The sequence below is a fragment of the Erythrolamprus reginae genome, chromosome 4, assembly GCF_031021105.1.
Source record: "Erythrolamprus reginae isolate rEryReg1 chromosome 4, rEryReg1.hap1, whole genome shotgun sequence".
Taxonomy (NCBI): Eukaryota; Metazoa; Chordata; class Lepidosauria; order Squamata; family Dipsadidae; genus Erythrolamprus; species Erythrolamprus reginae.
In genome coordinates this window covers 95,947,910-95,970,955 of record NC_091953.1, presented here as the reverse complement: position 1 = coordinate 95,970,955, position 23,046 = coordinate 95,947,910, and positions in this window count along the sequence as shown.

Below are 23,046 nucleotides of genomic sequence, written 5' to 3'. Positions count from 1 at the left end.
TGACTTTGCTTATCAGAAGGTCACAAAAGGCACTGGATTGCTCCCGGTTTGGACCAGTTCTTAGAATCAGTAGTGCTGGTGGTGGAAGGCTCCGCCCACTTTCCTGGGACACTTCTGTGCATGCACAGAAGAATTGCGCACACACACAATAACACACACGCAAACTGGTGGCAAAAAAATTTACAACCCACTACTGGTGATCACATGAACTTTGGACATAGCAACGGTCATAAATATGAATCAATTGTGGCAATCACCTGAATTTTGATCACATAATCATGGGGATGTTACAAAGGTCATAAATGTGAAAAACTATCATAAGTCACATTTTTCAGTGCCTTTGCAACTTTGAACTGTCATTAAATGAACTGTTGTAAGTCGAGGACTATCCATAAATTTCTTTTGAAGCCTCACATGAGATTTTATTCTACTACAATATCGATATCTGCATAAAAATATCAAAAGATACTAGGGAAAATAATACCCTCAGCAAATGCAGCCACCACAGAGACTAGAGCCAAATGGATTTAAAAAGCTGTACTGCTAAAGAGCTGGCAAATTGTCATTGACAACTAAATAAATGATGAGTTTGAATCTCCTTTGCCTTGTTCTTAGAGTACATGAGTGTAATGTAGCCTTAGCCCTGCCAAGCGAGAATAACATAGTTTGTCAGCCGTTTTACAGAGCTGTAAACAAGTACAGCAGAAGGAAGCCAAGGCCTAACTTATCAAACAACTGAGTCTATTACATCAACATGTTTTCCCTTCTGCATGGTGATTCTACACTGATAACTTCATTATTTATGGGTATATTTATGGGCATCTCAGCAGGTGGCAGCATGGAATTGACTGTATCTGTATCTTGTTTTAGCTGATGACCTCAAACACTATAAGAATGGGACCCTCATAGCCCTTGCATGAACATTCTAAGGCTGTAGGCCAATGATAGCGAACCTATGGCATGCGTGCCACATGAGGCATGTGGCACCTTATCTGCTGGCACGTGAGCTGTTGCCCTAGCTCAGCTCCAGTGTGCATGTGCATGCCAGCCAGCTGATTTTTAGCTTGCACAGAGGCTCTAGGAGAGGTTTTTGGCCTCTAGAGGGCCTTGGGGGTTGGGGGAAGAAGCCTCTGGAGCCTGGGGAGGGCAAGAAATGGGCCTAGGATAAAGTAACCAAACATCCCATCTTCAGTGGGACAGTCCCGCTTTTAAATGATTTTTCCCGTGTTCCGCGATGGTTCAAAAATGTCCCAATTTTGGAGCTGGTTCCCACCCTCAGTCCTGAAGCCTGGCAAAGTTTGCAAAAAGTTTAGAGCAAACGTGCGTACAGCCCTTCCTGTGGGGCACCGAGCTTCTGCTCTTTGGCTATGGAGGTGGCCTCTCCCGCAGCTGCAGCACCCCGCATGCCTGGAGCTTTCCTTGCGGTGGCGGCAGGTGAGCTTTGCAACTCTCGGGTGGCAAGAAGGACTCGGGCAGCTCTGACGGACGTGGGGCAGCGGGGCAGGCAGTGAAGGCGGCACAGTCAAGCAGGGGTTGAAGTAGGAGCAGGAGGGCATCGGCAGTAGCGTCACTGGGCAGTAGCTGTGGGACGACAGTGGGGTGGTCAGCTGTGAGCGGGGAGCCTCAGGGCGGAGGCACTGACGGCGGCAGCTGGACGTGTTGCTGGATGTCGTACATGCTGGCGCTGCACTGGGCATGAGCGTGGGACTGGCACCTCCATCCCGGCCCAGCCAGCGGACCAGTGCCAGCCCCGCACCCATGCCCAGCACAGCGCCAGCATGTATGGCGTTCAGTAACACATCCAGCCGCCATCGGTGTCTCTGCCCTGGAGCTCCTGCTTGCAGCTGACCACCCTGCTGCCGCCCCACAGCTACTGCCCGGTGCTGCTGCTGCTGGCACCCTCCTGCTCCTACTTCAACCCCTGTATGTGGTGTATGAGAGACAAAGAGAGATAGAGAGAGAAAGAGAGAGAGAGAGAGGGAGAGAGAGAGAGAAAAGGAGAGTGGGAGAGAGAGAGAGAGAGAGAGAGAGAGAGAAAGGGAGGAAGGAAGAGAATGACAAAAAAGGAGAGGAAGGAAGACAGAGAGAGAAAGAGAGAGAGAGCAAGAGAGATAGAAAAAGAGAGAGGGGAAGACAGAAAGAAAGGGAGGAAGGAAGAGAGAGAGAAAAAAGGAGATGGAGGAACAGATAGATAAAGAGACCGAGAGGAAGGGAAGGAGGGAGAGAGAAAGAAAGAGACAAGGAGGAAGGAAGAGAGAGAAAGAGAGAGAGAAAAGAGAAAGGAAAGTATAAGGGAGTAAGAAAGAGGGAGGGAGGGAGGGAGAGAGAGAAAAAATATTTTTTTTTGCAAAAAAAAAATTTGCAATTTTTTTAGGCCCCCCCCCCCCCAATGGTGTTCCTCTTTCTCAATCTTAAAATCTGGTCACTTTAGCTTCGGAGATCCACCAGAAGTTGGGAAATGGGCGGTTCCTGGCCTTCAGAGGGGGACTCTAGAGGGGCCGGAAGAGGCCATTTTCACCCTCCCCAGGCATTAAATTATTGGTGTGGGTACTCGCACATGCATGACAGTGCACGCGCATACTATTTTGACACCTGAGGGGAAAAAAGTTTCGCCTTAACTGCTGTAGGCCAAGGGTCTCCAAATTTGGCAATTTTAAGACTTGTGGACTTCAGCTTCCAGATTTCCTCAGCTAGCCATTATTTTGTTGGGCCATATTACTAGTTGTCCGGGGCCTCATTTGACCCAAGGTCCATAGGTTGTACATGCCTATCATAGAACAGAGGGGTTTTTTGGTAACAATGTATGCATTTATATTTACTTATAAATACTATAGAAGTTATTTCCCAGGGCTATCTTAGAAGAAACTTCTACTTTCCTGATTTAGCCTATAGTATGGGTGTCCACATTTGGCAACTTTAATGCTGGTGGACTTCAACTTCCAGGATTCCTCAATTAGCCTCTATAATACAGTAGTACCTAGTGATATGAACCCCTCGTCATACGAACTTTTCGAGATACGAACCCGGGGTTCGGAAATTTTTTGTCTTTTTTTACGAACTTTTTTCGCCTTATGAACCCGCCGGCCAAACGCCAAACTCGGAAGACGTCCTTCCTGGCCGTCGAAACGTGGACTCCAGGAAGGACGTCTTGGTGACGTCAAAGCTCCGCCCATGGAATTCCCTATTGGGATTCCCCACCTCCATTTGAGCCTCCCGACCGGCCGACAGCTCCGCGGCTCTTCTGGCAAGGTGACAGCTGGGCGGCGTGGCTTTTCGGTGGCCTCCTGAACCTGAACGCCAAACCTGAACTTTTGCCGAACTTCTGGGTTCGGCATTTGGGAGAACGCTGGGAAGCACCCGGTTGTTTCAAAAGGTGACAGCCGGGCGGCAGTGCCCAGTGGAGTGCCATTTTTGCTATTTTTTTTCTTGCACGCATTAATTGATTTTACATTGTTTCCTATGGGAAACATTGTTTCGTCTTACGAACTTTTTGTCTTAAGAACCTCCTCTCGGAACCAATTAAGTTCGTAAGATGAGGTATTACTGTATTTATAAGTAAATTACAGATATGCATGCATACATTGTTACAACAAACTCCATAGCAGGCATGCACAACCTATGGCCCATGGGCCACATGGGGCCTTGGACAACTACTAATACTGTCCAACAAAATAATTAAAAAAAATATAAAAACACAAAGTTTATTATATATTTACATTATATTAGACATTTTTATATGTGGCCCAAGACAATTCTTCAGTCACAGCGCAGGCAACCAAAATATTGGACAGCCATGCTCTATGATAGCAATCGTGATTTCAAGGTGTCTTTACTCTCTTTAAAATATTTACATGGAGAAAATAAACAATTATGTTTTTGAAATACAGTAATCAGGGTGAATGAGTTTAAAATTAAGGTGATGTTTTCCCCCTTGTTGCTTTGCCATTCCTTTTTTCTTTTTTTTGTGGTGTTGCTCTAATGCAGTGTTTCCCAACCTTGGCAACTTGAAGAAATTTGGACTTCAACTCCCAGAATTCCCCAGCCAACTGGCTGGGGAATTCTGGGAGTTGAAGTCCAAATTTCTTCAAGTTGCCAAGGTGTGGAAACACTGCTCTAATGGGCAGAGTCTGTTTTGATTACTGTGTTGAAGCTTCTCAGGAGCTTTTTAACTGAAGCTCCAGGTATTATAAACAAACAGATGTAGTGATTCTAAAACACAGAGGTAATTGATGTTAAATTCAATTGAAATGAATATGATTTAAATTGGATGTGGCTAATTTTGTTTTACCCTGTAATTTGAATGGGATAATTGGTGAGGTTTATTATGTTTGTTTTATTTCCGACAGCTTGTTTATATGATGCATGTATCCATTCTCAAGTACTGTTAATTGCCTTGCATTTATTTTAAGTCACAGAGTGGTATATTTTGTTCAATAAATTTCCCACTTTGTTGATACATTTGTGTTCTGGATAGGTGTAGTATGCTGATAAAGGTTTTGGACTGATCCTGGGAAGATTCAGGTTTTTGACCACTCCAGCACCAAGTTGTCAGGGTGGTTTTGCATCAGTCATTCTTTCTGAGCCCAAAATCCCAGGGATGGGAAGAAAGTAACAGGGAGCCTTGAGGAACAGAAGGAAGAATCACTATCAAAGCAACAGTCAGATAACAGTCTGGGCAAAAGTGTAATATGAGAAAGCATCTCAGGCATGATGATCATCCTTAAATAATAATAATAATACAGCTTGAATACAGCTCATCTGTATTGCATCTCAGACATTAACACCCTTGAAAATGTCCAAAGATACTTCACCAGAAGAGCCCTTCTCTCCTCCACTCGAAATAGAATACCCTACAAGACTAGACTTTCAATCCTGGGCCTAGAAAGCTTAGAACTAAGACGCCTTAAACAAGATCTAAGTATTGCCCACAAGATCATATGCTGCAACGTCCTGCCTGTCGGTGACTACTTCAGCTTCAACCACAACAACACAAGAGCACACAACAGATTTAAACTTAATATTAACCACTCCAAACTTGACTGTAAAAAAATATGACTTCAGTAACCGAGTTGTCAAAAGTGTGGAATTCATTACCGGACTCCATAGTGTCATCCCCAAACCCCCAACACTTTACCCTTAGATTATCTACGGTTGACCTATCCAGATTCCTAAGAGGTCAGTAAGGGGCGAGTACAAGTGCACCAGAGTGCCTTCCGTCCCCTGTCCTATTGCTCTCCTATATCTCCTATACCTTTCTTCTATTCCTATATCTCTTCTTCTATTCTTTCATTGATATGTTCTATAATATATCTTCTTTTCTATTATTTCTTAGATATATTTTACTATGAGTACCTCCTCTATAACCTTCTTCATGTATTTTACTATGTGTATATAGATATATACCCACTAAAACCCTCATTGTGTATTGGACTAAATAAACAAACAAACAAACAAACAAATAAATAAACAAACAAACAAACAAACAAACAAACAAACAAATAATAAATAAAATAAAATAAAATAAAATAAATGAACGAGGAAGGAGATGCATATGGAGACCTACCGTATTTTTTGCCCAATAAGAATGGGTGGGAATGTTTATGTCTTATGGAGTAAATATTGCGTCACAGGCCATGAAGTATATTACCTGAAGGGACCCCAACTGTGGACCAGTGAACAGCAACTTGCCCGCATCTTCTGCCTCTTCTCCACAGTGCAGGAGTCAACAGGCAGCAATGGCACATGAGAGGACACCGATCTGTGGTCCTCTCAAGCTCTACCTGATTTTTGTTGTTGTTGTTGTTCTCCTCCTCTAAACCTAGGTGTGTCTTACGGTCACATGCATTTTATAGTGAAAAAAATTCTGTAACAAGATTCTGTTATTGCAGTGGTTCTCAACCTTTCTAATTCCGTGATCCCTTAATACAGTTCCTCATGTTGTGGTGAACCCCAACCATAAGTCTAGCGCCAATTGTCCCAACAGAGATTTAAGCTGATTGGCAGGAAGGTCAGAGGGACACCCTCACTGTAAATGCCTGATTGGTTGGATTGTAAAAATATGTTAGAATATTTTTAGGAAGATTTAGTTCCTAACGCCATGGGAAATTTGTCTTTTCCCATGGTCTTAAGCAACCCTTGTGAAATGGTCATTTGATCCCCAAAAGGGTCCTGACCACCAGGCTGAGAACCACTGTGTTATTGTATCTTTATAATAAAAGTAATATTAACCAAATTCATGATTTTGGTTTCCTAATCTGGTTTTACATGCGGTTTATAGCATGTAAAAAATAATACAATTTTGAAATTCAATAATAATTAAAAACAAACAGTCTATCTTGAAGGGCTGTCACTCCCACACTAGGAAAACGAAAGTCAGGACCACCTTAACCCCCTGTAGAAGAAGTAGGCTGCAAATGTAAGAAATAAGTAAATATAGATATGCATGCATACATACACAGAATGCCATATAAAGGTTTGAAAGAGTACTGAAGATGAAATAGCTTGCTCAATTTCACTGTCTTTTGGGATGTTAATGAAGCAGGCAGACCTCATTGCTATTCACAATGAAGAAACAGAGGTGAGAGATTGAATATTTAAAGATAGAAGTTCAAGAAGGAGACCTTGTTTCTTGTCTCAAGAGAGTCATGAATTACAACACAATAGATCCAAATATGGCACATTTTGTTATGTATTGAGAAGCTGGGAAGTTTTCACTCCAGTCCGACTGGGAAGTTGAGCAGGGAGATTTTGATTGGGCTGATGAGTGATGGGCTGCCAAACTTTTTACTGCCACACTGTGGGCGTGGCTTATTTTGTGGGTGTGGCTTGATGATCATGTGAAAAGGGTGGTGGTGGCTTAAAGGTCATGTGACTGGGTAGGAGTGCCTTACTGATCAAGATAAGTTTTCAAATAGGTGCTTGGACTCTTTTTCAGTTGATTAAGTCACCTTGTTTGAATAGCCATAAAAAGGACAAATGATAGACAGCATTATTTGTTGAGGAGCACAGTAACATTTTAAGGTTTTGTACTGAACCCATAAGGTTCAGTATGATAACAGATTAAGCAAGTAGCTCAATTTTCTTTGATTGCTATAAAAGTTCCGTTCTATATAATGATTAAAATAATTAAAGCGTTTATGAGTAAAACATACCATTTAATTATTTCCTATTTTAAAAGTAATTAAGGATCATACTAGGGTACTAGAGAAGGAAGGACAATTAAAAAAATATTAAGTATTCAATAAATAGTTCATAAATGACTCCCACTGCATCCCCCCACTCCCGGGGGGGGGGGCAGCAGCCCATTACTGACTATAACCATTGATACTATAGGTAAGAGATGATTCCTAACATGCAGGGCCGCCGATAGGGAAGTATTACCGGTACAGGCGTCACGGGCCCAGCCAAATTGAAAATGAGGGGGGCCCGGCGAGAATGCTAAGGAAGCTAATTGAATTCAGTTGCAAAATTGCTACAATTGGGAGCAGGCAAGAGCACAAGTCAGCAAAAATGCCTAATTTTCTCTTTTCTGCCTGAAGAGCTTCATAGCTGTTAAAGATGAAGTTTGGATCAGACCTAATTTGGTATACATTTTGGTTATGGTGTTAGGTATTTTTCGAAATTGTTCCCTTCTAAGTGTGAGGAAAAGATGTGTTGCTTTGGAGTTGACATGTTTTTTGGAGCCATTTCGCCATTTTAGATTCGAGAACAAACACCAACCTGGATTCGAGAAGCAAGCATTCTGGGAAATAGGAAGATCTGAATATGCAAAGGAGAAGCTGTGTAGAGGATTAAGGATTTTCAAAAAACAAACAACCACATCATATTTTGAGACTTGTGCAGCGGGATCTGAAGCGGGAGTTTGGTATTTTAAATTTCACATTCTAAATTATATTAAATGCATGCACAATAATATCTCACCATATGTTTAATAGATATGATAACATCCTAGGAAAAGAAGAAAGAATAAAGAGGAAAAAAAGGTGTTGCTCTTAGAGCCATGGACATGCTGTTTGTTAAGAGACATTTAAAAGCTTAAATATATTAAGTTATGGAACTCAATAGCAGGTACATGTATGAGAAAAAATCTTGGATTTTTTGCACATTTGCTTCATAATGTGGATTTGATGATACATGAGGGTATGTTCTTTTTTATAAAGCAATTTTAAAATTTTGCAAACTTTGGAAAATGCTATAAGGAGATAGGTGGAGAGGTTAATGAGGAGAAGGGTTTTTTGCTCTTCCCTCCTCTTTCTCTTCTTTTTTCTTGCACTGTGCTTTTTACACCTATGGTGGAGTTTACTATAGTTTTAAACATTATTGCGTATAATTTATCTTCTGGTTACCTGTTATTTATTGGTATTATTGTGAAAACAAATATTTTTCTAGTGTGATGCAGGAGTATTTTGTCTTTATCCTTTGTGCCATCTTATTGCTGCTTTTAATATTGTTGATGACAAAATTAATAATATTCTGTTAATTTGGTGTATTTGCACTGTTCTGGTTATTTATTTATATGTATGTAATATGTTGATGTCACTTGAGTATATTTTCTGCGATATTAACATATTATTAATCTGTCAAACAAGTGTACCTTGTTGTAGTGGCAGGGTTTAAATTTTGTTTTAAAGGTAAATTTAATACATAATTGGTATGTCGCAAAATAAAGTAGTTTTAAAATGGTGGTGGTGGGGGCCCAGACACTTAGGCTGTATGGGGCCCCAAAATTCCTGATGGCGGCCCTGCTAACATGATAGCACTTCTGTAATTTGTTGCAGTTTTGATGTTATAAGGTTGGGTTGTTGTTTTTTAAGCTGACTGTGAAAGAATCAAACCATAGTATTCTGGGGTAAGTATAGTTGGTGGGGAAAGATGGAGGTAAGTTGAGATGGCCAGAAAGGCATGTGTCCATCTAGTGAGAACCTCTCTTAAAGGCCTGCTAAGCAATCTTCTTTCATTTAAGTTTAACGTGACATGGAGAAAACCACAGGCTTTCTGTTAGATAGGGTGAATGGGAGAGGTAGACAGAAGTGTCTTCAAAACAACAGCTCTTTCTTTGGCAACTATTTACAACCCAGCAAAAGCTCTGTCTGACAGCCAGCCCTTTTATAGGGAGCTTCCAGACAGTCTATCCAATCAGCAGTCAGTATTTTCCCTCCAAAATGGAGGACCTGATTGAAGCCTATATGCTTCAGTCTGAGAATGTAACGTCTTCTCTGTGGTGGCCCCACTTCTTGGAATTCAAAATTCCTAAACGTTTGTAAATTTCTTCTGGACATTTCAAAAATACTTGCAGGTGATTTTGTTAGCACAGGGGTCCCCAACCTCCGGGCTATGGCCCACTAGTGAGCCATGAGGTGTTTGCAACCAAGCCACAGAAATGGTGGGTGAGCGTGTGCGCATATACACAGATCCCCACTTATTATTATTATTATTATTATTATTATTTATTTATTTATTTATTAGATTTGTATGCCACTCCTCTCCAGAGACTCGGAGCGGCTTACAACAAGTAACAATACAAATCCAAAAATTAAAAACAGATTTAAGACCCTTAATATAAAAAACAATCATATGTCTCATACAAACCATACATAAAGCGGAACGGCCCACGGGAATCAATTTCTCCATGCCTGACGACAGAAGTGGGTTTTGAGAAGTTTGCAAAAGGCAAGGAGGGTAGGGGAAGTTCTAATCTTCAGGGGGAGTTGATTCCAGAAGGTTGGGGCCACCACAGAGAAGGCTCTTCCCCTGGGTCCCGCCAGACGACATTGTTTTGTCGAAGGGACCCGGAGAAGACCAACTCTGTGGGACCTGACCGGTCACTGGGATTCGTGCGGCAGAAGATGGTCCTGGAGATATTCTGGTCTGATGCCATGAAGGGCTTTATAGGTCATAACTAACACGTTGAATTGTGACCGGAAACTAATCGGCAACCAATGCAGACTGCGGAGTGTTGGTGTAACATGGGCATACCTAGGGAAGCCCATGATTGCTCTCGCAGCTGCATTCTGAACAATCTGGAGTTTCCGAACACTCTTCAAAGGTAGCCCCATGTAGAGAATGTTACAGTAGTCGAACCTCGAGGTGATGAGGGCATGAGTGGCTATAAGCAGTGACTCCTGGTCCAGATAGGGCCGCAACTCGGGCAAATGAAGCTGAGTATATCTTACACTATCTATCTATTTATTCTGATTTAGTGTTAAATCGAAGGGGTATATCATGCATTAAAGCTCTGGAATTATTATTTGGCTCCTACTAAGATTTTATTAGATTTTTTCCACAGGTATTTCAGTAGTTATTCCCAAGTATAAGGGCTAAATATTTCATCTCTAAAAATGGAGAGAGAAAAACAAAACTGACATTTCAGAAAGCTGCCATTCTTCACCCAATATTTTCAATGTACTTTCTGTGATTTATTTATTTATTATTTAGATTTGTATGCCGCCCCTCTCCGCAGACTCGGGGCGGCTCACAACAAAATAAAGACAATTTATAACAAATCCAAATATAATTTAAGATATTTAAAAAACCCCGGTTTGATTTAAAAAACCCCATTTACTAAACAAACATACACACAAACATACCATGCATAAATTGTATAACCCCGGGGGAGATGTCTCAGTTCCCCCATGCCTGACGACAAAGGTGGGTTTTAAGGAGCTTATGAAAGGCAAGGAGAGTAGGGACAGTTCTAATCTCTGGGGGGAGTTGGTTCAAGAGAGTCGGGGCCAACACAGAGAAGGCTCTTCCCCTGGGGCCCGCCAACCGACATTGTTTAGTTGACGGGACCCGGAGAAGGCCCACTCTGTGGGACCTAATTGGTCGCTGGGATTCGTGCGGCAGAAGGCGGTCTCGGAGATATTCTGGTCCAGTGCCATGAAGGGCTTTAAAGGTCATAACCAACACTTTGAATTGTGACCGGAAACTGATTGGCAACCAATGCAGGCTGCGGAGTGATGGCGAAACATGGGCATACCTAGGTAAGCCCATGACTGCTCTCGCAGCTGCATTCTGCACGATCTGAAGTTTCCGAACACTTTTCAAAGGTAGCCCCATGTAGAGAGCATTACAGTAGTCGAACCTCGAGGTGATGAGGGCATGAGTGACTGTTAGCAGTGAGTCCTGATCCAAATAGGGCCGCAACTGGTGCACCAGGTGAACCTGAGCAAACGCCCCCCTCGCCACAGCTGAAAGATGGTTTTCTAATGTGAGCTGTGGATCGAGGAGGACGCCCAAGTTGCGAACCCTCTCTGAGGGGGTCAATAATTCCCCGCCCCCGGGTGATGGACGGACAGATGTTATTGTCCTTGGGAGGCAGAACCCTCAGCCACTCCGTCTTATCCGGGTTGAGTTTGAGTCTGTTGACACCCATCCAGGCCCCAACAGCCTCCAGACACCGGCACATCACTTCCACTGCTTCGTTGACTGGACATGGGGTGGAGATATAGAGCTGGGTATCATCAGCGTATTGATGATACCTCACCCCATGTCCTTGGATGATCTCACCCAGCGGTTTCATGTAGATATTAAATAGCAGGGGGGAGAGGACTGACCCCTGAGGCACGCCACAAGGGAGAGACCTCAGAGTCGACCTCTGACCCCCCACTAACACCGACTGCGACTGACCGGAGAGGTAGGAGGAGAACCACTGGAGAATAGTGCCTCCCACCCCCAACCCCTCCAGCCGGTGCAGAAGGATACCATGGTCGATGGCATCGAAAGCCGCTGAGAGGTCAAGAAGCACCAGGACAGAGGATAAACCCCTGTCCCGGGCCCGCCAGAGATCATCCATCAATGTGACCAAAGCAGTTTCCGTGCTGTAACCGGGCCTGAAACCCGACTGTTGGGGACCTAGATAATCGGCTTCTTCCAAGGACCGTTGGAGTTGGAGTGCCACCACCTTCTCAACAACCTTCCCCATAAAGGGAAGGTTGGAGACTGGACGATTGTTATTAAGTACGGCTGGGTCCAGGGAAGGCTTCTTGAGGAGGGGGCACACGAGCACCTCTTTATAGGGTGATGGAAAGGATCCCCTCCCCAAGGAAGCGTTGACAATCTCCTGAACCCAGCTCCGTGTCACCTCCCTGCTGGCCGAAACCAGCCAGGAGGGACACGGATCCAGTAAACAGGTGGCGGAACTCACAGCTCCAATGGCCTTGTCCACTTCATCAGGTGTCACCAGATCAAACTCTTCCCAGACAGGTGGACAAGTACGGGCCCCAGTCACCTCAACTGACTCGTTGTCAGTCGACTCTGTTTTCCAATTGGAGTCGAGGTCGGCCCGTATCTGAGCGATTTTATCAGCGAAAAATGTGTTAAAATCCTCGGCACTGCTCTGTAAGGGCTCCCCAACTCCCCCCTGGTTAGGAAGGGAGCGGGTCACCCTAAACAGAGCGGCCAGGCGGGATTCCGCTGATGCAATCAAGGTGGCATGATACGCGCATCTTGCTGCCTTGAGTGCCACTTTGTAAGTCTTAATAAAAGCTCTTACAAGTGTTCGATCAGATTCAGATCTACTCTTCCTCCATCGCTTCTCTAGATGTCTCTTCTGGCGCTTCAACTCCCGGAGCTCCTCATTGGACCATGGAGCTGTACGAGGTCTAGTGCCTCGGAGAGGTCGCAAAGGCGCAATCCGGTCAAGAGCCTCTGCTGCAGCCTTGTTCCAGGCCTCCGCAAGAGACTCCGCCAAACTGTGGACGAGTGCATCTGGAATAACCCCAAGCGCTGTCTGAAAGCCCTCTGGGTCCATCAGGCGTCTGGGGCGGAACATCTTAATTGGTTCCGCCTCCCTGCGGGGAAGGATTGGAGCCAGGAAGTCAAGCCGTAGTAGAAAATGGTCTGACCATGACAAAGGCAATGCTTCTAAGCCCCTTAGTCTCAGACCATTACTCAATTGCTTGGAGAGGAAAACCATGTCGGGTGCGTGTCCTCGCTTGTGAGTTGGACCCTGTATTACTTGAGTCAGGTCCATGGCTGTCATGGTGGCCATGAACTCCTGTGCCAGTCCAGAGGCTTCGCCGAGTGACGGCAGGTTGAAGTCCCCCAAAACAATAAGTCCAGGGAACTCCACCGCCAACCCGGCTACCTCCTCGAGTAGCACAGGCAGGGCTTTTGACACGCAGCTGGGAGGCAGGTACGTGAGAAACAAGCCCACCTGAACCCCTAAGTCCAACTTCATCAAGAGAGACTCGCAACCCGCAATCTCTGGAGCAATGAGTCCATGTAGGCAAAGGCTCTCCCTGGCTATAATAGCCACTACTCCCCCCCTTCCCTGGGGTCGAGGTTGATGCAATATCTGAAACCCGGCTGGGCAAATTTCAGAGAGAGGAACTCCTCCCTCTGGGCCCAGCCAGGTTTCCGTAATACATGCCAGGTCGGCCTCCTCATCCAGGATCAGATCCCGGATGAGGAGAGCTTTATTTACCACTGACCTGGCATTGAGCAGCAGCAACCTGATCCCAGGGCCAGAATTACACTCATCACCAGTACCCAAGATTGAGCTCACGGAGCCAGAACAAGGGATTGTTATTAAGCAACAATCCCTCGTTCCCCTGGAACGGCTAACTCCGTGGCCCCCGCCATATCTGCCTCTCCCCAGCAACACTGGAATATTCCGACCCTCTGTCACCCCAGAGACTGGTGCCCCCTCCCCTCCTGCCTCTCCGGCGTCAGGTGGGCCAGATCTATCATTCATACTATTTCCATTCATCTCATCCATAACATAACCCCACCGACTCCAACCATCACACTGATACCAATCATTCATCCCATGCACAATATTACATCCACCCCAGTCATCCATTCATTAAGAAACCCCCCAATAATATTAAAAATGAATTAAATTAGTAGTGATCCTCCAACAGCCTGCTTTTAACCCAGTGAATCTTCAAATCCCACCTCCAATCAACAATGTACCTTCTTCTGTTTCATTTCTTTTGTCATTGCATGGATTTTAAGATTAATGACCTGACAGGTTTTGTAATTGCTTGTAGATTTCTTGCTAATGGCAGAGCCATAAACCAACACAAAATGGGAACTCAGCATTGCTGAAGTCCATGGGAGCTTTACCACTGATTTCTACTAAGCTAGAATTTCATTCCCAGTTACCGTATTTTTCGTTCCATAAGACGCAGTTTTTTTCCTCCCAAAGTAGGATGAAAAATCAGCGGCATCTTATGGAGCGAAGCTGCAGGCAGGGGGGGGGGAGGCGCTGGAGCAGAGGGGGCGCGGCGATATACTCACCAAAAGTGTCCCGCCTCTGTCGCCGCCTCTCCTCTTCCCAACTCTGAAGAGAGCCGCGCCTTTCGGCCTCCGGGAGTGCTCGGCCGGGGGACGCCTCCACCGCGCAGGTTTAGGAGGCGGAGTGGCACCAGAGGAGCGTTGGCGGTTCCGAGCCTTTGGGAAGGCTACGGGAATCGCTTCAGGAGGCGGGGAGGTCTCGAAGCACCGTTCACCGTGTCTTCGCCTCCGCGCGCTGCCTCCGCCCGGCCGAAAACAAAACGGCTCCAAAAGTCGGCCGGGCTCCCGGGAGGCGGTGCGCGACTGTTTCCTCTTCGCTGCAGAGCCACACGGAGGCGAAGACACGGTGCCCGGCCACGCTCCGCCTCCCGGGAGCCCAGCCGATTTTTGGAGCCGTTTTGTTTTCAGCTGGGCTCCCGGGAGGCGGAGCGTGGCCGGGCACCGTGTCTTTGCCTCCGTGTGGCTCTGCAGCGAAGAGGAAACAGTCACGCACCACCTCCCGGGAGCCCGGCCGACTTTTGGAGCCTTTTTGTTTTCGGCCGGGCGGAGGCAGCGCGCGGAGGCGAAGACACGGTACCCGGCCACGCTCCGCCTCCCGGGAGCCCAGCTGAAAACAAAACGGCTCCAAAAACCGGCTGGGCTCCCGGGAGGCGGTGCGCGACTGTTTCCTCTTCGCTGCAGAGCTGTCGGGAAGAGGCGAAGACAACGGCGCCCTCCACTCTCTCTCCCTCTCTCTCTCTCTCTTTTTCTCTCTGTTGCCGGCGTGGTGAACGAGAGAGAAAGAGAGAGAGAAAGAAAGGAGGGGAGAAAGAATGAGAAAGAAAGCGAGAAAGTAAGCAAGAGAGAAAGACAGGGAAAGAAAGCAAGAGAAAGAGAAAGAGAGGGGGGAAGAAGGGGGAGGGAAAGACATAGAGGGAGGGAAGGAGGGAGAGAGAAAGAACAAAAAAGAGGGAGGAAGGAAGAGAGAAAGGAAGAGGGATGGAGAGAGAGGGAATGAAAGATGAAGGAAGGGAGAGAGAAAGGGGGAGGGAGAGATAGAAAGGAGGGAGAAGGGGGTAGTTAGGGAGAGGGAAAAGGAAGGGCTTGGAGAAAGGCAGGGGGAAAGAAAGATAGAAAGGAAAGAGGGAGGGAGAGATAGAAAGGAAAAAGGGAGGGAGGAAAGAGGGAGGGAGAGATAGAAAGGAAAGAGGGAGGGAGAGATAGAAAGAAAAGAGGGAGGGAGAGATAGAAAGGAAAGTGGGAGGGAGGAAAGAGGGAGGAAGACATAGAAAGGATAGAATTATGGATGCAAGAACTTGCTCATGTGTGATAGCTACTTTTTGGCTCAAAATATTTTTGTTCTATTTTCCTCCTCTAAAATCTAGGTGCGTCTTATCAGCAGGTGCGTCTTATAGAGCGAAAAATACGGTAATTATTCTGACTATAGGAAGCAAAGAACAAGGATGGAGTGAGGTCTCATGAATTCACAAGTCATTTGGAAGAGCAAAGTTTGCTTGCATATTTTTATTTAAACTACAAATAAAGTTATTTTTGCCTATTATTAATCTCTTAAGCTACATTTCTATTTAATTTCACTTCCATTATTATTTCTCCCTTTTAACCAATTATAAAATTTGTCCCATATTTTATAGTAATTTGAATCTTCTTTCCCTTCTAATTTCCTTGCCAACATGTCCATCTCTGTGCAGTCCATGATTTTTTAAATTATCATTCCTTCTGTTGGTACCTCTTCACTTTTCCATTGCTGTGCATAGATGATCCTTGCCACTGTGAGAGTATGGATAATCAGGTATTGAACTTTCTTTTTGTACATCTTATTAATAAAGTTTAAATAAAAATATGCAAGCAAAATATTAACAAAAATAAGATAAAAATGTATTTACCTCCGATTGAACTTTTGATAGAAATGGGGATGTAAGCATCCCAAATGTATGTTTTTATATTTGTATTTGTTTTTGTTTGTGTATGTCTAAATCATTTTTTTTTTAATTAAAAAAGGAAGAGCAAAGTTTGTTGCTGCAAGCATAAAAGTGTAAAACTAATTGGATAATCTCATCCTCCTTTAATATCTACTTGATGGGCATAATTAAATGACAGATAGTTCAGCTACTAGCATTGATGAGCCAGAGTGGCGCAGCAGGTAGAGTGCTGTACTGCAGGCCACTGAAGCTGACTTGTAGATCTGAAGGTCAGCGGTTCAAATCTCATCACTGGCTCAAGGTTGACTCAGCCTTCCATCCTTCCGAGGTGGGTAAAATGAGGACCCAGATTGTGGGGGCAATAGCCTAGCTCTGTTAAAAAAAAGTGCTATTGCTAACATGTTGTAAGCCGCCCTGAGTCTAAGGAGAAGGGCGGCATAAAAATTGAATGAATGAATGAATGAATGAATGAATGAATGAATGAACGAACACAACGAACGAACGAACAAACAAACAAACAAACAAACAATAAATAAATAAATAAATAAATAAATAAATAATAAATGACTTGATTTTCTTATGCAGTCATAATTCCAAATGTATTCCAAATGTGGTCTCACAATCTCCCTCTCCCTGCTTGTTATACTTCTAGCTATGCAGCCAAGCATTCTACTTGCTTTCCCTGCTGCCTGACCGCACTGTTCACCCATTTTGAGACTGTCAGAAATCACTACCGCTAAAGTCCTTCTCTTCTGAAGTTTTTGCTAACCCAGAACTGTCAATACAATACTCAGATTGAGGATTCCTTTTCCCCAAGTGCATTATTTCACATCTGGAAACATAAAACTGCAGTTTCCATTGCTTTGACCACCTATCTAGTAAAGCTAAACCATTTGCCATATTGCAGTCACCTCCAGAAATATAAATCCTATTGCACACTTTAGAGTCATGGGCAAATAGGCAAATCTTCCCTACCAAACCTTCCCCTATGTTAGAGCTTTACTTGAATGTTGCTGCTAGTATACCTTTTGAGGCTCCCCCAGAAGTTCTCTCATGGGAGAATCATGATCTACATTATTAGCAATCATACCTATGTAATGTAGCAAGTTATTATCTGGGATTGCCAAATGTCAAAGGCTGTTTGGAACCAAAGGATTCTTGAAACATTTATAGAGGCATTGGCTCACCTGAACAGGAAATATGGCAAGACATTAGTAGAGAAAACTTACTGTTCAATTCTTTCTCTCCCCTGCCCATTTCAATTAAAAAAAAATATTTTTAAATACTCTATAATTTCTGATTCTTTAAAAAAAACATTCAGTGCATATTATACCATGTGGTTTTTAGTATTTGCTTCTCTATAATTGGCAGTGCAATCTGCATACAATAAGGAGTACCACCCAAGAAAATAGTGAGGCACTTCAGAATTATTTTTTAAATGTAAAGGCTAAAACGTCTAAGTTACAATAATGGTTAAACACATTAGAAGTTTATAAATCATGAATTATGCATTTTGCAAACCCCTCTTGCTATTTGGACAACAAATCATGGTAAAGTAAGATGTGATTTAAACAATATGAATATTAATGTAGCAAACCCTTTGTGTTTATCAAAATCATATATGCATACATTAAAAACGTACTGTATGGTTTCATGAAATGAGTAGGTGAACATAACTTGCAAAAATCTGCCCCCCCTCTCTTTGTGATATATTTAACAACTTCTAAGTGCTAAGGAAGACCTACCTATTTGTGGACATTGAAAAATCACAATACATCCCCCAGTTTCATATAAGACTGCTGATGACTGTTGGAATTATTTTTAATTAGCTAAAACAAACCACTGCAGACAACCCTGTTGCTAACAGCATTTCAACCTGTGGGGTTTCTGCACAAATGTGTAGGAGGGGAAAAATAAGAGTAACTAGAGAATTGAATACTGAAAGCAGGCAAGGTTATTGAAGGACTAGATAGTTAGCTACAGTGATGGGCTGCTGCACCCCTGGGGGGAGGGAATGAAGTAGGGGTAGTACGTTTATGCACTAATTATTGAATAGTTAATAGTTTTTTTTATTGTTCTTCCTTCTCTAGTACCTTAGTATGATCCTTAATTACTTTTAAAATAGGAAAGAATTAAATAGTATGTTTTTACCCATAAACTCTTTAATCATTTTAATCGTTATCTAGAACTGAACTTTTATAGCAATTAAAGAAAATTGAGCTACTTGCCTAATCTGTTATCATACTGAACCTCATGGTTCAGTACAAAACCTTAAAATGTTACTGTGCTCCCCAACAAATAATGCTGTCATTTGTCCTTTCAAATAATGTGACTTAATCAACTGAAAGAGTCCAAGCACCTATTTGAAAAGTTATCTTGGTCGTTAAGCCACCCCCAGCCAGTCACATGACCTTTAAGTCACCCCGGTCACATGATTGTCAAGCCACTCCCACCTGGTCACATGGTCAGCAAGCCACTCCTACCGGTCACATTACCATCAAATTGCACACATACAATAAGCCATGCCTACGGTGTGGTAGTAAAATTTTTTTGCAGCCCTTCACTGGTTAGCTAGTGTTTATTTGCTCAATCAGTGCTTAAGCCAACATTTCAATAGCCCTGGTCAGATATTTTTTTGGAGGGGAGGCAGGGGATTTTGGGGAATATTCAGCATTAGAACTTCAGTAAGCCAATTTTTCCATTTACCAAGAGGGGTTTATCTGCAGAAACATAGAAACATAGAAGATTGATGGCAGAAAAAGACCTCATGGTCCATCTAGTCTGCCCTTATACTATTTTCTGTATTTTATCTTAGGATGTTTATCCCAGACATGTTTTAAATTCTGTTACTATGGATTTACCAACCATGTCGGCTGCAAGTTTGTTCCAAGCATCTACTGTATTACTCTTTCAGTAAAATATTTTCTCACGTTGCTTTTGATCTTTCCCCCAACTAACCTCAGATTGTGCCCCCTTGTTCTTGTGTTCACTTTCCTATTAAAAACACTTCCCTCCTGAACTTTATTTAACCCTTAAACATATTTAAATGTTTCCATCATGTCCCCCCCTTTCCCTTCTGTCCTCCAAACTATACAGATTGAGTTCATGAAGTCTTTCCTGATACGTTTTATGCTTAAGACCTTCCACCATTCTTGTAGCCCATCTTTGGACCCTTTCAATTTTATCAATATCTTTTTGTAGGTGAGGTCTCCAGAACTGAAAACAGTACAAATGTGGTCTCACCAGCACTCTATACAGCGGGATCACAATCTCCCTCTTCCTGCTTGTTATACCTCTAGCTATGCAGCCAAGCATCCTACTTGCTTTCCTTACCACCTGACCGCACTGTTCACCCATTTTTGAGACTGTCAGAAATCTCTACCCCTAAATCTTTCTCTTTTGAGGTTTTTGCTAACACAGAACTGCCAATAAAATACTCAGATTGAGGATTCCTTTTCCCCAAACCTTTGCACATGGAATTACATACAGAAATACTTTCTCCCTGCAGATCTCTTAGAGTTCTTGGGATGGGATTGGAAAGGTTAATCTTAAATGGGAGAGTCGGGGGATCTCTCTCTCCCCCTCTGTATTTGTTATTATTTAAGTATTAATTTTGCCATGCTTGTAATTTTGACAAAACAATACATGATTTTGATAATTTAAAAAGCTGCTTGGGAGACCATTGCCTAGTCATACCTTTGACTATCATAACTTCAGTAGGCTACTGGAATGAACAGCCAAAGATGTATATAGTCAGATTTTTTTTCACCCAACCGGAGACCCTGCTGTATAAATACAGCAAGGGAGAGATAAACGGAGGGGTCTCCAAAGTTGGCCACTTTAAGACTTGTGGACTTCAACTCCAAAAATTCTCCAGCCAGCATAGTTGGCTGGAGAATTCTGGGAGTTGAAAGTCCCCAAATCTTAAAGTGGCCAAGTTTGAAGACCTCTGGGCTAGAGTATATCTTAATCTGATGATTGATTGAATGAAGGGGGCTATACTGGAAGGGAATAACAATTTGCTAATGTTAGTTCTATATTCTCCAGATGCATGTTCTCCAATGTGGTTGTGTCTATCTAGGTCATACTAAAAGTCCTATCATTTCCAGAGAAAGAATCTGAGGAAAGCATTCATCTATAAACCAGAGGTGATTTTACTTAATTAAGATGCTACATGAAAACACTTTTGCAATATGACAGAACTATTCTCCTGATATCTCAATTCAGAAACGTGTGAAGCAGGCTATGTTCAGGTCCCTTTCCTCTTTAGCATTTATGTGAACTCAATCATCACCTCCTCCACCTAAACACCACCTTTTGCAATATAACCACAACAGAGTGTTGTAAAAATGTTGCTACTTTGTGAAAGACACAATCATTTTTTCCTTACTTCAATCTGGTGTTGGAAGAAATCTATAGGTATAGGAATCTACAGCTATGGTTTTCTCAAAGGAACATAGATATTATAAACCTCAGTGGCAGAAAAGCCACTATAATGTAAACCTGGTCTCATCCTTTAAATATCTTTGCATAGCACTCCAACTTTCCCGAAATCTGTGATGAACAAATACATTTATTTCTGACCAAGCTAGGAATATTGTAGTGTTAAAGCCATATACTTTTTTGTTTTCAAAATAAAGGAGGCTAGGACGTACTGATAGCCACCAACTCTTTAAAGCTAAATCCATCTCTTAGACATTGCATAATTCTCAGCTGTCTGCATAAAATTTAAAGCCCTTCAATATCATCTACAGTGATCCCCCGGTTATTGCGTCCCCGGCCATTGCGAACAGGGTAATTTGCGATTTTTCAACCCGGAAGTCAAAATACCATCTACGCATGCGTGCCCTTTTTTTTCTATGGGCACGCATGCGTAGATGGCAACCGGGAGATCAGCTGCTGGGCGGCTTCCCTGGGTCTTCCCCCTCTTGCTGGCATCAGCGAGGAGTTTCCCCACCGCCCACGCAAACTCCTCGCTGCCGCTCGCCCGCCCTTCGCCTGCCCACGCCGTTCGCTCCCCCTCTTGCTGGCGGGAGGGCGAGAAGCCCTCCCCAGCACCCGCTCGCCCGCCCTTCGCCGCTCGCCCGCCCTTCGCCCTGGCGGAGAAATTCCAGCCCCCACCTGGTCCCGCCCAATCCTCCTCCCTGAGGCAGCTCGCCCTCCCATGGCCGCTTCCTCCACCCTCCATCGCAAGCCCTCGCCACCGCAGCCAACGCGCGCTGCGATCTTCAAGCCCGGCTCCTTTCGGCCCAGCATCCCGGGCCAAGCAGCTGCCTTCCGTGACTGAGCCTGGCTGGCCCAGAAGATCGTAGCACGCGTTGGCTGCAGCGGCGAGCGAAGCCAAGCCGGCAGCAATGTCGCCGCCGCTGCAGCCAACGCGCGCTACGATCTTCCGGGCCAGCCAGGCTCAGTCACGGAAGGCAGCCGCTTGGCCCGGGATGCTGGGCCAAGAGGAGCCGGGCTTGATCCGCTGAGCCTGGCTGGCCCGGAAGATCGTAGCGCGCGTTGGCTGCAGCGGCGGCGACATTGCTGCCGGCTTGGCTTCGCTCGCTCGCCGCTGAGGAGCCGAAGATTGGGGGGCGGCGCGGCGAGCGAGCGAAGCCAAGCTGGCAGCAATGTCGCTGCCGCTGCAGCCAACGCGCGCTACGATACTAGAATTTATAGTTCCTGAGGTTCCTCTATTTCTGATTCAAACTTTACTTTTCCAACTCCTGGGCTGCCAGAAATATTCTTGATCAGTTTTCCTCTTCCTGGAAAACCAAAATTGAGAATGATTCCTGCCAGTGCAGCTTTCTATATAACAGTGATGGCGAACCTACGGGACATGTGCCGCAAGTGCCACTCAGAGCCATATTGGTGGGCACATGAACTCAGGTCCGGCATGAATGTGTGCACCACCCAGCTGGTTTTGGGGCCTTCTGGGTCCACTGGGAGTCCAGAAACAAGCTGTTTCTAGCCTTTAGAAGGGGTGGGTTCAGGGCCTTTCTAGGAGCTTGGGGAGGAAAAAAAGCCCCCCCCTGGAAGATCCTTTGTGTTCTGTCGGCGTGTCTCAACCGCCCGTAATTACAGGGTAATTAGTTCAGGAAGACACACATCACACGATAAAAGGAAAACCCAAAAGTTTTTATAAACAGAAAAACAGAAACAGTTCCCTTTTTAAATGTCAAAGGGATTTTCTGGTACACACAAGGCACAGGTTAAATGCAGTCCAATTGCTCACCCAATAACTGGGAAATTGAGTCCAATTCTAAAGTCCAGAGAGTCCACACACATAATCCTGAAGAGCAAAAACCACGATCTTGATGAAACAATGAATCAGATAAACTGCCATGAAGCTAAAACACAGGATGCACTTTTATCTGTAGCACTAATTACAGCAGCCCCACCCAACCACAGGTGGCCTCATTTTCTCTTGTAATAATCCTTCAGTCTCCTATGCATCACTCTACGCATGTGTGGATGTGTCATTAATTCTTGTTCAGAATCCAGGGATGATACAGATGACTGATTTCCTCATGGGTTGTCTGCCAAACTCCCCTCTTCCCTGTCACTCACGCTTCTTTGGTCAGAGAAGACTTCGCCGGCAGATTCTACTGGGAACAAAACAGGCCTGCAGCATGTGGATGTCTCCCCCACATCCACCTCCACATTTCTGGGGAGCTGGGCCAGAGCTAACCACAACACTTTGGAGGCCAAAAATGGCCCGTTTGTCTAGAAAGGCTCTGGAGCTTGGTGAGGGCAAAAACAGGTGTACCATCGTGTGCTGGAAGTGGGTTTCACGAGTGCATGCGTGTGAGTATGGGCACATGCACGCATAACTGCCCCGCACTCCCCCCATTTTGGCATAGGGCCCAAAAAAGGTTTGCCATCCCTGCTATATAAAGTC